At 42.0% G+C, this 16,900-nt stretch overlaps 1 pseudogene; it reads right to left on the minus strand.

Annotated features, from left to right (window-relative positions):
* The window catches only part of LOC139385292 (protein arginine N-methyltransferase 3-like), a 142,661-nt pseudogene that overhangs the window by 12,810 nt on the left and 112,951 nt on the right, over window positions 1-16,900 (minus strand).

The following is a 16,900-nucleotide window of genomic DNA, read 5'->3' on the forward strand; positions in this document are numbered from 1 at the left end:
ATCAGATGACCTGGTCTCCGCAATCACCCGACCTCAACCCAATTGAGATGGTTTGGGGTGAATTTTTACAAAATAGACCATTTTGACTTTGCAGCTGGCCTATCTAGGGGAAATTGTTTAGTTCTGGCGCCAGGGCAAGATTCATGACAAATGTCAACCTGCCAAAAATGTGCAGATACTGAACATTACCCATTCTTTCCCCCAGATGAATTACGAAGGGCTGGGAAAAGGGTCTGAAATGGAACCCAGCCTCACAACCCCTCGGGTATTGCTCAGAGCTCGAGGGGAGACAGAATGGGAAGGGAGTTATGCAGGGGTAGGCTACAGTAAGTCTGTCCCCCAAATGGCACCCTATTCACTTTTTAGTGCACCACTTTGGACCAGGACCCATAGGGTTTTGGTCAAAAATAGTGCACCATATACGGCATGGAGTTTTCAACGCTTACCCAATGAGGTAAGGAGCCTGCTGGTTTTCTGTTCGAACTAATAATTAATTGCACCCACTGTCTAAATCAGTCCCTGATTAGAGAGGATCAATAATAAAATGCAGTGGAACTTGCTTCGAAGTCCAGAGTTGAGTTTGAGGGATATAGAGAACAAGTTGCCATTTGGGGTTTAAAAAAGGCCAAAAGAGTAATTGCTTGACCTGCGATAGTCCTCTGATTAAATGCAACCCCTGCAGGGTAAATAAAACGAGTTTGCGATCAAATAACTGAAAAAAGAAAACATACTTGGAGGAAGACTGGGAGAAAAATTCTAAGCTATGTTCGAATACTTATACTAACCACACTAACCGTATTATTTGTGACGTAAATTGAGTATATAGTATGCTTGTTGGTCATAGTATGGATAGAGTTAGTATTCCAAAAGTTCCCGGATGTCGTACTACATTCGCCAAAAAACAAAGTATACACGCAGTGGACACTATTTCCGTACTTTTAGGGCCTATAATACATTTCTTCAGGAATGGGCGTGGCTTCATAACTTTTCAGATTTGAAGAAAATAGTGGAAAATATGCAGCCAAAGTCCGACAAGAGCGCATACAAATTAATTGCTTTAACTTCTTTGGGGTAGGGGGCAGTATTGGGAATTTTGGATGAAAAGCGTGACCAAATCAAGCTGCCTGCTACTCAGCCATAAAAGCTAAGATATGTATATTATCCTTATTATTCCTTCTCTTTTAGCTGTACTGAATGTCTAATAATTATCCTCATCACAGATGAAAGCAGGTTCACACTGAGCACATGTGACAAACGTGACAGCCTGGAGACGCTGTGGAGAACGTTCTGCTGCCTGCAACATCCTCCAGCATGACCGGTTTGGCGGTGGGTGAGTCATGGTGTGGGGTGGCATTTCTTTGGGGGGCCGCACAGCCCTCCATGTACTCGCCAGAGGTAGCCTGACTGCCATTAGGTACCGAGATGAGATCCTCAGACCCCTTGTGAGACCATATGCTGGTGCGGTTGGCCCTGGGTTCCTCCTAATGCAAGACAATGCTAGACCTCATGTGGCTGGAGTGTGTCAGCAGTTCCTGCAAGAGGAAGGCATTGATGCTATGGACCGCCCGTTCCCCAGACCCGAATCCAATTGAGCACATCTGGGACATCATGTCTCGCTCCATCCACCAACGCCACGTTGCACCACAGACTGTCCAGGAGTTGGGGATGCTGTAGTCCAGGTCTGGGAGGAGATACCTCAGGAGACCATCCGCCACCTCATCAGGAGCATGCCCAGGCGTTGTAGGGAGGTCACACAGGCACGTGGAGGCCACACACACTACTGAGCCTCATTTTGACTTGTTTTAAGGACATTACATCAAAGTTGGATCAGCCTGTAGTGTGGTTTTCCACTTTAATTTTGAGTGTGACTCCAAATCCAGACCTCCATGGGTTGATACATTTGATTTCCATTGATAATTTTTGTGTGATTTTGTTGTCAGCACATTCAACTATGTAAAGAAAAAAGTATTTAATAAGAATATTTCATTCATTCAGATCTAGGGTTGTGTTATTTTAGTGAGCAGTGTATATTATTTTGCATTTTATAAATTGTGTATCAGGGCTCCCTTGCAAAAAGAGACCTTGGTCTCAATAGTGACTCCCTGTTAAAAGTTTAATAAATACATAGCATTGACATATAATTCTCATGAATCATACTAACTAGTATGATCATAAAATGTCCCTTTTTATTTTCAACCTTATTATTTTCTCACCATTTTCTATAATACATTCTTGTGTGCATCATATGAATAAAAATGCATTTCTTAGCACCAAATGTTTGTGTGAGTCAAAATTATGGCCCGACCAAGTCCAATGCTTTTTGGACCAAAATGTAGATGTGGCACTGACGTTATCTACAGGAAACTTTGCAGACATCGATTACAAGTAGCAAATGTTGCTTGCACAGTTTGTTTTCCAAGAACCACACTGAAAAAGGGTTGTTTCATGTTTTCATGCATCATCATGTGCACTTTTAAGCTGTATATATTTTTAGATATATTTTTTTCCATAAATAAATCAAGCTCGCATGCACACACACACACACACACCTCCCTTTCCAAGTTCTTCCAAGGCAGAACAACTTCTATCTATTCCACCCAACACTGCAGTGATGTGCACGGCAGCAGCATTTCAATCTAGTCTCCCTATCTCCCCCTTTCTACATAACTCACTTTTTCAACCCTCCTTTCTTTCTGTCTAAGAAGAGGTGGATAGGTAGAAGAGGTGTAGTCAGGCAGTTTCAGGGGGTCGTATATCCTGAGCACCTGTCTGAGCAGTACATAAAGCAGGCCTGGGGAATTACACCCTGATGTCTGCCTGATGCAGCTCAGCTCCTCAAGGACCTTCAGCACTAAAACACAGGGGGAGAAAGAAAGTGAGAGTTGGAGAGAAAGTGAAATAGAGAGATAATTTCATCAGTAAGAGGCACAAGAAGAAGACAGAAGTGTTATGGCAGGACACAGGGCACAGAGAGGACACTAGAGTTAAAGGGACGGAAGAAAGTAAATCGCTGGCCTATCGAAATCCGCAGCAAACTCCCACCCAAGTTTGAGGTCTTCTGATTGGTCCGGGACACAGATAACCAGGCCACCGTTTCATCTATAGGATCATGGGACATCCTCACACAAAGTATGCCCACAATTTCTTGAGCAAACAATAATGTAGGCAACTGAAAAAATATTGGGGGAAAAATCTGTAACCCTATGAAAATCCCACCTCATCCATTTCCTAGTCATACAAATCAAATGAGCATGATAAACGATGTTGCGTTTAATTTATTAACCTGCCAGCTCCGAGTAGTTCTCAGTGATGTTTTGTTCCGGCCCACTGTGTGCTGTTTTTCTCTCTCTAAACACCAACATCTCTTTGTGTGTTTGTGTGTTGACGCTCATCCTCCTGTGGTTAATTACTGCACTCATACAAACACATCTCATAAGCTTCTGTCTCGCCACAGATAAATCCCCAGACACATGGAGTGGACAGACATTGGCGTTGATGCAGGTCAGGTTGTGTTTCTCATCCCTCTTTTTAAATCAGGTTTGTCTCTTTGACAGCATTCTGTAAAAGAAATAGGGACAGAAGTGTGTGTGTGAAGGAAGGAAATGTGGGAGTGTGTGTCTTCAGGGTGACTTTGAGACGTTTGCCCTCACTGCACAGGACCACAGGGGAATGGCTAGTGTGTGTGCACACGCTGAGATGCATATGTGTGTGTGTGTGTGTGTGTGTTATGTGTGTGTGTGAGTGTATTAGTTATAAAGCAGGCTATAGAGGTGAAAGGCAGCCAGTTAATGTTGTTAAAAACTCCATTTCGGCTTTAACATCCCGAGAGGAGCACTGGGACTGCCAAGGTGCTGGGGTGGAGCGAACGAGTTTCACCACCACATCAATAACCACCCCCTCTATCTTTTAAACTATTTTTATTTATGAATTCCTTCTCACTTCCCAAAGTCTCTCTTACACGCTCTCCATCCTCACTTCTTAACTCTTCTTAATCTGGTTCTCTTACACTTAAACTCCTCCACCTGCTTCTCTTCTTTCTACGAGGCCTCTTTCCCTCTATCCTCTTAACTCTCTTGTCACTCTTTAATTCTCACCTCTTTACTCTCTTTTCCCCTCTTAAAACAAAATGTACTATTTTACCCTGGATCCATCCTAAATGGCACCCTAATTCCCTATAATAGTGCCCTGAAAGTATTCTGACCTGTTGACTTTTTCAACATTTTGTTACGTTACAGGCTTATTCTAAAATGGATTAAATACTATTATTTTTCTCATCAATCTGCACACAATACCCAATAATGACGAAGCAAAAACACGTTTTTAGAATATTTAGCAAATTTATAAAATATAAAAATATAAATACCTTTTTTACATACTGTAAGTATTCAGACCCTTTGCTATGAGACTCTAAATTGAGCTCAGGTGCATCCTGTTTCCATTGATCATCCTTGAGATGCAAAAACCAAGCCATGAGCTCAAAAAAATTGTCAGAGAGCTCCGGGACAGGATTGTTTCGAGGTATAGATCCGGGAAGGGTAACAAAACATTTCTGCAGCATTGAAGGTCCCCAAGAACACAGTGGCCTCCATCACAGTGGCCTCCAGAACCCAATGGTCACTTTGACAGAGCACCAGAGGTCCTCTGTGGAGATGGGAGAACAGTCCAGAAAGACAACCATCTCTGCAGCACTACACCACTCAGGCCTTTATGGTAGAGTGGCCAGACGGAAGCCACTCCTCAGTAAAAGGCACATGACAGCTCACTTGGAATTTGCCAAAAAGGCACATGAAGGACTCTCAGACCATGAGAAACAAAATTCTCTGGTCTGATGAAACCAAGATTGAACTATTGTTGCTTGAATGCCAAGAATCACATCTGGAGGAACCCTGGCACCATCCCTACGGTGAAGCATTGTGGTGGCAGCATCATGCTGTGGGGATGTTTTTCACTGGCAGGAACTGGGAGACCAGTCAGGATCGAGGGAAAGATGAACGGAGCAAAGTACAGAGAGATCCTTGATGAAAACCTGCTCCAGAGTGCTCAGGACCTCAGACTGGGGTTAAGGTTCACCTTCCAACAGGACAACGATCATAAGCACACAGCCAAGACAATGCAGCAGTGGCTTCGGGACAAGTCTCTGAATGTCCTTGAGTGGCCCAGCCAGAGGCAGGACTTGAACCTGATCGAACATCTGAGAGACCTGAAAATAGCTGTGCAGCGACGCTCCCCATCCAACCTGAAAGAGAAGAATGTGCCAAGCTTGTAGGATCATACCCAAGAAGACGAGGCTGTAATCGCTGCCAAAGGTGCTTCAACAAAGTACTGAGTAAAGGGTCTGAATACTTATTTAAATGTGATATTTCAGTTTTTGCCCAAAAATTCATTATGGGATATTGTGTAGATTGAGGGGGAAAACTATTTAACGTAACGTAACAAAATCTGGAAAAAGTCAAGGGGTCTGAATAGTTTCCGAATGCTTTGTATAGGGGAATAGGGTGCCACTTGGGATGAAGGCCATCTCTCTCTCTACGAGGTCAGTACCGTTACCCTTCCAGTCTTTAGAGACTCTAATTGTCTTCTGTATTGACTATTGGCTGTTGATTCCTGATTTTTGTGGGATAGAAATTGATTCCACCGGGTGTGTGTTAGGGATGTGACAAATGGAAAAACAATACTAACGTTTAAACAGCTATTTTTTTTTATCAGTTTTCCGTTAAAACAATAAGCAAAATTCATAAAATTCCATGTGAACTCAAAATGTAGCTGCGCCGCTGCCAGCAATGGTTTGGGTGTCATGGTGCGTCCCTTTCAAATGGTTAAGCACTGCACCTGTACTACCATTACCGTACCTCAATTCCACCTCATTTAACTAATTTAACTAATTTAACAAAGTATTGCCATATACAGGCCTTCGTTCATATTGTCGCTTGTCTTTCTCTGCCCCCCCCCCCCCCCCCCCCCCCCCCCCCCCCATGGTTAACGATGATACCGTAGTGGTGAAGAGTAGACTCCAAAATAATTGATCCCTTGACTTCTTGCACGTCAAGATTAGATTCCACTAGGAAGATTAAGTATGTTTGTAACGGAGGAGACTGATTAGTTGCCATACTTCCAAGAACACAAACCCTTGCATCTTTCATAGCGTGCTAGCAAAGGAGGGAGAGCTGGGAGGGGCACAGTATAGGCAGGTCGGTCACCGGAGACAGTCAGAACTGTATGGAGAGCGCGAGAGAGCGAGTGAGAGAGAGATGAATGGAGAGTGCGAGAGAGCGAGTGAGAGATAAGTCAAATGGCACACAAATGGCACTCCTTTTTCTATGCTCTGAGCTGAGAGAGGAATGGCAGGACTAACGTATTTCTTGCCACTTCCACTCTCTGTCTGTGTGCCAAATGTCCCCCTAATTCCGCTTTTTGGGGTATATACGCTCCCTCATGGGGTACTATAGACACACACCTCAAACATTTCATGTATGTTTTATCTGTCCATTCTGTGAGACATTTAGCTTGTGATTTTGTTTGTAATGTCACATCCATAACACTGTAATTGCCCACATATAACATATTTCTAGCTGAGTTGCTTTATGTTGAGAGTGTTTAGCATGCAGGGCAGGTCCCAATCCACCAGTGGTGAGTAATCCACCAGTGGTGAGTAACAGAGGTAGGTGTGTGTAGCTCATTTCAGCAGTAGTGAGTGTCACGATAATAGTGAGCTATGTGTGTGCACGTGTGTGTGTGTGTGTGTAGGGCCCCTTCCAGTAGTAGTGAGTGATCACAGCCTAACTCGGGGGTCTCATCACTCTGCTAACGGATGCCTGCGGAGAGCGGGTAAGTCCGCTAACGCCAAATACAGAAAGCATTGAGCTAAAACCTCATTCACCTTTGGGCTGGAAGGCAGTTGTGTGTGTCTGCTTGTTTTATAGAACGAAATGTGCATGCAAGAGGCCAGCAGGACATGTGTGTGTATCCAGAGCGTTGATGGATACAGAAGCACTACCAGAGCACTGTAGATTGTACCAAACTGATTTACTCTTCAATAAGAATACATTAAGAAAAAAATAGAACAGTCACTACACATCTCTTCCTCGCTCACTCGCCCACCCACTCCCACACACCAACAGTGTGCATATGGCAGCGGCTGCTGTTATGAGTTGGTACCGACTGTCAGCAGATGCTGGTCGACCTTTCTACACACTCTGCAGGGTCTTAATACATGTCAACACCCTGCAATGTCTTACCACGTACGGATGTTTTACAATTTCTGGCAATGGTTTAATGTGCCTGCTTTTATGGGGGGGGGGGGTTGTCGGCCAAAAGCAGTCTACACTGGGTAACGGACACACTGCTGCTCCGCACCGTCTTTACACATTTCAACACTGTAGTGTCGCAACTTATTCAAAAGGCATTTTAATCACCCAGAATAGTTAAGGGAAAACACATTCTAAAGCAGGACTGGCACTTAACTGACAGACGCATTGTGAATGCTGCGTTAATGTTACGGGGCTGTCAGTGGGATGACAGTCAACATGACTGTGGCTCTGGCCAGGGCTGAGTGGTTACTCAGGGACAGTGGATGTCCAGTCCCCATACAGACAATTCATTACACTGGCCTCCTATTCGATGGCAGTGGGGAAAGACTGGACAGCACGGAGCACCGGCTCATCCATCCCAACATCACTGGACACATCCCAGATTCTCATTACGATAACGCACACAGGCCATCACATACAACACACAGACCATCTTTCACGAAGTATAGTACTGTATATACACAAAAGCACATGTACTCAATGTACTGTACACACACACAATCGTTCACAACACTGTACACACTCACACCATTGTTCACAATGTAATGTACTGTACATGTGCACACACACACACACACACACACACACACACACACACACACACACACACACACACCATAATTCACATCATACACTTGCATTCACTACTTACACACAGCTTTATACATATCACATCTGTAACAGCATCACTTCATGAAATAATATTTGAATTGGCTTAGTTAAATGTTTTTACTTGATCTGTTTTGTTCAGTTATAAACGTTATTTGTATCAGTACGCGAGTGCTTGAGGTAAGCTATCAGATAAAGTTCAACATGACGACTGTCTGTTTTGATCTCACTCGGTCTCTCTATTGGTGACAGATAACTAGTGTTGCACAGCCTGACTACATCAGCACCACAGGAAGATTACTCTCAGTAGGATGTTCGAGGAAGATCTGGTGTAAAAAATATCACAGGTGACAGCTGGGTGTGCATGCAGTGCAACCACATTAGACACAGACAGACATGTCCATACAAGCACAAACATGCAGGTCCATGTGCACGCATGCCCACAGGTCCCCAACAGCACGCACAATCACACACATTCAGGAAACCAGTGCTGTCTGGGAAACTAACCTGCTTGTCTATGAATGGGATTTTCAAGCAAGAATACTGTCTGTTTTCAAAGCGTCTTGGTGACCTGTGGCGACGTGGAGAACATCACCTGTGATTCAAAAGCAGAAAACGTTATTTAGTCTTGGGCAACGGCAATCAACATGATGTACATGAAGTTACAACAGTGAGGAATAGCAACTCATTCCATTGTGACACTTCTATTTCTGTGGCTCATCTAATAATTCCACAACTGCAGTAGAATATTAACCGGTCCCACACTCTTAAACCTACTAAACCCATCTCGTACAGTGGCAAGAAAAGGTATGCGAACCCTTTGGAATTACCTGGATGCCTGCATAAATTGGTCATCAAATTTGATCTGATCACCTACAGTTGAAGTCAGAAGTTTACATACACTTTGACTGTGCCTTTAAACAGCTTGGACAATTCCAGAAAATTATGTCATGGCTTTAGAAGCTTCTGATAGGCTAATTGACATCATTTGAGTCAACTGGAGATGTACCTGTGGATGTATTTCAAGGCCTACCTTCAAACTCAGTGCCTCTTTGCTTGACATCATGGGAACATCAAAAGAAATCAGCCAAGACCTCAGAAAAAAATTGTAGACCTCCAAAAGTCTGGTTCATCCCTGGGAGCAATTTCCAAACGCCTGAAGGTACTACGTTCATCAGTACAAACAATAGGACGCAAGTATAAACACCAGTCATACCTCTCAGGAAGGAGACGCGTTCTGTCTCTTAGAGGTGAACGTACTTTGGTGCGAAATGTGCAAATCAATACCAGAACAACAGCAAAGGATCTTGTGAAGATGCTGGAGGAAACAGGTACAAAAGTATCTATATCCACAGTAAAATGAGTCCTATATTGACATTACCTGAAAGGCCGCTCAGCGAGGAAGAAGCCACTGATCCAAAACCACCATAAACAAGCCAGACTATGGTTTGGTCTGGTCTGATGAAACAAAAATAGAACTGTTTGGCCATAATGGCCATTGTTATGTTTGGAGGAAAAAGGGGGAGGCTTGCAAGCTGAAGAACACCATGAGCATCATGGTTTGGGGCTGCTTTGCTGCTTCAGGGCCTGGACAGCTTGCTATCATCGACGGAAAAATGTATTCCCAAGTTTATCAAGACATTTTGCAGGAGAATGTTAGGCTCTGTCCACCAATTGAATCTCAACAGAAGTTGGGTGATGCAACAGGACAACGACTCAAAACACAGAAGTAAATCAACAACAGAATGGCTTCAACATAAGAAAATATGCCTTCTGGAGTGGCCCAGTCATAGTCCTGACCTCAACCCGATTGAGATGCTGTGGCATGAACTCAAGAGAGTAGTTCACACCAAACATCCTAAGAATATTGCTGAACTGAAACAGTTTTGTAAAGAGGAATGGTCCAAAATTCCTCCTGACCGTTGTGCAGGTCTGATCCGCAACTACAGAAAACATTTGGTTGAGGTTATTGCTGCCAAAGGAGGGTCAACCAGTTATTAAATCCAAGGGTTCACATACTTTTTCAACCCTGCCCTGTGAATGTTTACACGGTGTGTTCAATAAAGACATGAAAATGTATAATTGTTTGTGTGATATTAGTTTAAGCAGACTGTGTTTGTCTATTGTTGTGACTTAGATGACGTTGAAATCAAATTGTATGACCAATTTATGCGGAAATACAGGTATTTCCAAAGGGTTCACATACTTTTTCTTGCCACTGTAATTCTGTACTTCTATCCTACTCATAGTTTTCTAAAGACGAGGTATTTCATTCACACACATAACCTTAGTTCCCATTACAAGTGGTGTAGCATTACATCTCAGCAGTTATGCTCAAATGGCAAGTCAAATAGGACGTGTAATTAAAGGACGTCGGCACGTCGCTCGCGGAGCTTGGCATTGGTTTTTCCGAGTGGCTGGCTCCGGTGGGTGCTTACATCAGCAATCAGGAAACGCACCAGCGTCGATTGCCTCCCAAGGACGTGGGGAATGCCAAAGCGTGAATATAATTGGGTTGCCATTAAAAGGAAGGGCCGCCACATGCTGCTTACCTTGTTGTCGAAGAAAATGTCATAGTAGCCCACGATGGCCTGGAAATGAAATATGAGAGGGTTGTTAGAATGTGACATTACAACAACCCCTGGGGGCCTGTTCCAAATGGCACCCTATTCCCTACATAGTGCACTACTTTTGACCTATGGGCCCTGGTCAAAAGTAGTGCACTATATGGGTCATTCTACAGAAGTGGTTTAAATTGTTTGAAAACAAATAAGTCACCAGCTTAGGACATTTATTTAAATCATGACATTCATTCCAAGACAATAACAAACATAGTAAAAATCATTGTTTATACATGGTATTCGGAAAGTATTTAGACCCCTTGACTTTTTCCACAATTTGTTAGGTTACAGCCTTATTCTAAAATGGATTTAAACAGGTTTTTTTTCTCCTCATCAATCTACACACAATACCCCATAATGACAAAGCAAAAACAGGTTTTCATAAATTTTTGCTAACAAAAATAAATAAATCTGATATATCACATTTACATAAGTATTCAGATCTTTTACTCAGTACTTTGTTGAAGCACCTTTGGCAGCGATTACAGCCTCGTCTTCTTGGGTATGATGCTACAAGCTTGGCACACCTTTATTTGGGGCGTTTCTCCCATTCTTCTCTGTCAGGTTGGATGGAGAGCTATTTTCAGGTCTCTCAGATGTTCGATCAGGTTCAAGGCCTGTCTCTGGCTGGGCCACTCAAGGACATTCAGAGACTTGTCCCGAAGCCACTTCTGCATTGTCTTAGCTGTGTGCTTACGGTTGTTGTCTTATTGGAAGGTGAACCTTCACCCCAGTCTGAGGTCCTGAACGCTCGGTACTTTGCTCGGCTCATCTTTTCCTCGATCCTGACTAGTCTCCCAGCCCCTGCTGGTGAAAAACATCCCCACAGCATGATGCTGCCACCACAATGCTTCACCGTAGGGATGGTGCCAGGTTTTCTCCAGATGGGACGCTTGGCATAGACCAATGTTTCTTGTGGCCCGATAGTCCTTTAGGTGCCTTTTGGCAAACTACAAGTGGGCTCTCATGTGTCTTTTAGTGAGGAGTGGCTTCCATCTGGCCACTCTACCATAAATGCCTGATTGGTGTAGTGCTGCAGAGATGGTTGTCCTTCTGGAAGGTTCTCCCATCTCCACAGAGGAACTCTGGAGCTCTATCAGAGTGACATTCGGGTTCTTGGTCACCTCCCTGACCAAGGCTCTACTCCCCCGATTGCTCAGTTTGGCCGGGCGGCCAGTCTTGGTGGTTCCAAACTTCTTCCATTTTAGAATGATGGAGGCCACTGTGTTCTTGGGGACCTTCAATGCTGCAGAAATGTTTTGATACCCTCCCCCGGATATATGCCTTGACACAATCCTGTCTCGGAGCTCTACGGACAATATCTTCAACATGGCTTGTTTTCTTCTCTGACATGCACTGTCAACTGTGGGACCTTATATAGACAGGTGTTCACCTTTCCAAATCATGTCCAATCAATTGAGCACCTGAGCTCAACAGGATGCACCTGAGTCTTATAGCAAAGGGTCTGAATCCTCATGTATATAAGGTATTTGTTTTTATACATTTGTAAAAACCTGTTTTCGCTTTGTCATTATTGGGTATTGTGTGTAGATTGAAATGATTTAATACATTTTAGAATAAGGATGTAACGTAACAAAAAGTGGAAAAAGTCAAGGGGTCTGAATACTTTCATTATACACTGTATATATATTTTTTAAATAAAACAATTATGTTTTCTGAATTTTTTAACACTATTTCAGTTGACCATGTTGACCTAGTTAGTCATTTTTGTTTAGTTTTTTGTTTCTCTGAAAAGTTTTATCCCCACTTTGGATGTTATTACTGAAACATTAAAAGACTGTAGAATGAATATGCCTTAAAACTTCTTACAGCTGAGATCCCGTTAACAGCCAGTGAAAGTGCAGGGCGCCAAATTCAAACAACAGAAATCTCATCATTAAAATTCCTCAAACATATAAGTATTTTACACCATTTTAAAGATAAACTTGTTCTTAATCCCACCACAGTGTCCGATTTCAAAAAGGCTTTACAACGAAAGCACACCATCTGATTATGTTAGGTCAGTACCTAGACACAGAAAAACACAGCCATTTTTCCAGCCATAGAGAGGAGTCACAAAAAGCAGAAATAGAGATAAAATGAATCACTAACCTTTGATGATCTTCATCAGATGACACTCATAGGACTTCATGTTACACAACACATGTATGTTTTGTTCGATAAAGTTCATATTTATATCCAAAAATCTTAGTTTACATTGGCGGGTTACGTTCAGTAATGTTTTGCCTCCAAAACATCCAGTGATTGCAGAGAGCCACATCAATTTACAGAAATACTCATAATAAGCATTGATAAAAGATACAAGTGTTTTACATGAAACTTTAGATAAACCTCTCCTTAATGCAACTGCTGTGTCAGATTTGTAAAAAAATTCAGGGAAATAGCACACCATGCAATAATCTGAGTACGGTGCTCAGACACAAGCCATACAGGTACCCGCAATGTTGTGGAGTCAACAGAAGTCAGAAATAGCATTATAAATATTAACTTACCTTTGATGATCTTCATCAGAATGCACTCCCAGGAATCCCAGTTCCACAATAAATGTTTGTTTTGTTCGATAAAGTCCATAATTTATGTCCAAATACCTCCATTTTGTTTGCGCCTGAGTGAGCTCGTGGCACTCTGCCAGACCCCTGACTCAATCAGCTCTCATTCCCTCATCCTTCACAGTAGAAGCCTGAAACAAGGTTCTAAAGACTGTTGACATCTAGTGGAAGCCGTAGGAAGTGCAATATGACCCCATAGACACTGTATATTGGATTGGCAAACCTACAAACCTCTGATTTCCCACTTCCTGGTTGGATTTCTTCTCAGGTTTTTGCCTGCCATATGAGTTCTGTTATACTCACAGATATCATTCAAACAGTTTTAGAAACTTCAGAGTGTTTTTTTATCCAAATCTACTAATAATATGCATATCATAGCTTCTGGACCAGAGTAGCAGGCAGTTTACTCTGGGCACCTTATTCATCCAAGCTACTCATTACTGCCCCCAGCCACAAAAGGTTTAGCCACACACCGACATCATGGCCATATTGGTCTGTCTGCCAACATTTTGAAGAAAATTAGTTAACTAGTTAGTTAATCGTCATGTATGGTTTTGGGACAACAATATACATGTTTGTGGATGTACAATTATCCATAGGTAGAGCTAGCTAGCCATATGCTAGCTATGGGGATACATTAATGTCCAAAATAAGTCTAAATTGTCAAATTCACAACTGAAAAAATGTGCTTAGTTTCGGTTATTAACATGATTATTTTGGTTATTGTGTCTTGATTGTTAAAACCTCTTACTTCTACCCCCTCCTTTTTCGAACATTCTGTTAAAAATCGCGCAACTTTTCAGCGTCCTGCTACTCATGCCAGGAATATAGTATATGCATATGATTAGTATGTGTGGATAGAAAACACTCTGAAGTTTCTAAAACTGGTTAAATCACGGCTGTGACTATAACAGATCGTGTGTTTCATTGAAAAACGCAAGAAAAACTGCTCTCTGAAAGCTAAAAATAATTTCCATAAGTCACTTTCATGAGTTGTTAAAAGAGGACAACATTTAATATCGACCTGCATGCAATTCATACAAATTCCACACGATGTCGCCATTGTCGTCATTTTCAATTGAATTTTTTGTTGGAAAATCCAAGTATCTGGCATCCGTTTCTTCCAGTCTCCACCAGGACGCTGTAAATGTGGACAATGGCAGCCATTGATTTGCAGATGAGGAGCTATTGAATATACATCGCCCTGTAATCATTTTGATAGATTATAAACGTTTACTAATACCTAAAGTTGGATTACAAAAGGATTTCGAAGTGTTTTGTGAAAGTTTATCGTAGACTTTTTTAATTTTAAAAAATGATGCAGCGTTAAAAAACGATGTTTTTTTCTGAATGACACAGCTTCCATAGAAAGCTATTTTGGGTATATATGGACCGATTTAAACGAAAAAAAGACCCAATAGTGATGTTTATGGGGCATATAGGAGTGCCAAGAAAGAAGCTCGTCAAAGGTAATGAATGTTTTATATTTTATTTCTGCGTTTTGTGCTGCGTCGGATAAGCAGAGTCTTTGTTTACGTCGCATTCAGGCATTTTCAGGTGGTGCATGCTATCAGATAATACCTTCTCATGCTTTCGCCGAAAAGCATTTTAAAAATCTGACTTGTTGGCTAGGTTCACAACGAGTGTAGCTTTAATTCAATACCCTGCTTGTGAATTTTGATCAAGGTTTGAGTTTTAACGAGTACATTTAGCATTTAGCGTAGCGCATTTGCATTTCCAGGTGCCTACTTGATCATATGCGTCTCAAGTAGAATCAAGAAGTTAATCCACTGCATTTCTTTACATTTATTGAAGAAAAAAACAGTTTAGTATACAGTGGACAAGGTCCTGAGCTTAATCCCTCCCCCCACAAAGGTTACACAGTGACACGGTGAACGACAGTGCGCGAAAAGCTTGGTCTGTGAATACAGGGAAATGTGGCCATGGAGCCTGACGGTGAAACGCTGAAAAGACTCTCATATAGACTCATACAACAATATATAACAGACAAGTTCTAATTGTTCTCATTTGTTCTTACAGTCACATGTAACTGGCTCGACTAGAAATTATTTTAAGGACGTTATAAAATTGTTTTGTCACAGTGCTGATCTTAATAAGTTGTCCTTTGTGTTACGACTTGCAGTAAATTGCACTGAATCAATGTTGAAACTTACAAGACATGCAGTCTTCTGTTTATTCAATTCAATGCTAACAATTGGACATTGGTTTGTCCTTCATAATAAATGGGAACAATTCACATATTTTATATACATGACAGATGAAAGGTGAAACCCAAGTAGGCCACATACTGTAGAGTAAAATCCTGAAGCATCTGGTGCGGGCTTCCACCCACCACAAAATATGGTGATAAGAGGAAGTCTAGTGGCAGGCAGAGCAAGACGAAACTGGGCCGAAATTATGCAAATGTTGTCATAAATGAGACATCCAATCTCAATGCAGTTTTCTGTTCCCAAAACTACAATGTTACAAACAGTTTTGTAGAATTGATCCTTTGCTAAAGTTTTTTAAAATGACATTGTTTGAAGAAGTGCAGGAGTGAATTTGAATTATGCACACACACACACTTCAGAGAGTAGTCATTCCACAATGGAAATATGCAAATAGATGCTAAAACATGCTTATAGCTGGTGCTTGGCTTTGCCCACCTCCTTGCTTGTTCTGTCCACTGTGCTCCATTGGCTCCCATTGTAAACAACGCTGCTGTCCTGTTTTTAGGTTAGTTATCATAATCTTTGGTTGCATGTTGTGGAACTCAAGTACAATAGGCTGTGTATGTTACAGATAGATCAGTGTAAGAGGAAACAACCAATGAACTGGACTGTTATTCTCTTTTCAAGTGATTTAAAAATATACAGTGCCTTGCGAAAGTATCCGGCCCCCTTGAACTTTGCGACCTTTTGCCACATTTCAGGCTTCAAACATAAAGATATAAAACTGTATTTTTTTGTGAAGAATCAACAACAAGTGGGACACAATCATGAAGTGGAACGACATTTATTGGATATTTCAAAGTTTTTTAACAAATCAAAAATGGAAAAATTGGGCGTGCAAAATTATTCAGCCCCCTTAAGTTAATACTTTGTAGCTCCACCTTTTGCTGCGATTACAGCTGTAAGTCGCTTGGGGTATGTCTCTATCAGTTTTGCACATCGAGAGACTGACATTTTTTCCCATTCCTCCTTGCAAAACAGCTCGAGCTCAGTGAGGTTGGATGGAGAGCATTTGTGAACAGCAGTTTTCAGTTCTTTCCACAGATTCTCGATTGGATTCAGGTCTGGACTTTGACTTGGCCATTCTAACACCTGGATATGTTTATTTTTGAACCATTCCATTGTAGATTTTGCTTTATGTTTTGGATCATTGTCTTGTTGGAAGACAAATCTCCGTCCCAGTCTCAGGTCTTTTGCAGACTCCATCAGGTTTTCTTTCAGAATGGTCCTGTATTTGGCTCCATCCATCTTCCCATCAATTTTAACCATCTTCCCTGTCCCTGCTGAAGAAAAGCAGGCCCAAACCATGATGCTGCCACCACCATGTTTGACAGTGGGGATGGTGTGTTCAGGGTGATGAGCTGTGTTGCTTTTACGCCAAACATAACGTTTTGCATTGTTGCCAAAAAGTTCAATTTTGGTTTCATCTGACCAGAGCACCTTCTTCCACATGTTTGGTGTGTCTCCCAGGTGGCTTGTGGCAAACTTTAAACGACACTTTTTATGGATATCTTTAAGAAATGGCTTTCTTCTTGCTACTCTTCCATAAAGGCCAGATTTGT

Source organism: Oncorhynchus clarkii, chromosome 26, assembly GCF_045791955.1.
Source record: "Oncorhynchus clarkii lewisi isolate Uvic-CL-2024 chromosome 26, UVic_Ocla_1.0, whole genome shotgun sequence".
Lineage (NCBI taxonomy): Eukaryota > Metazoa > Chordata > Actinopteri > Salmoniformes > Salmonidae > Oncorhynchus > Oncorhynchus clarkii.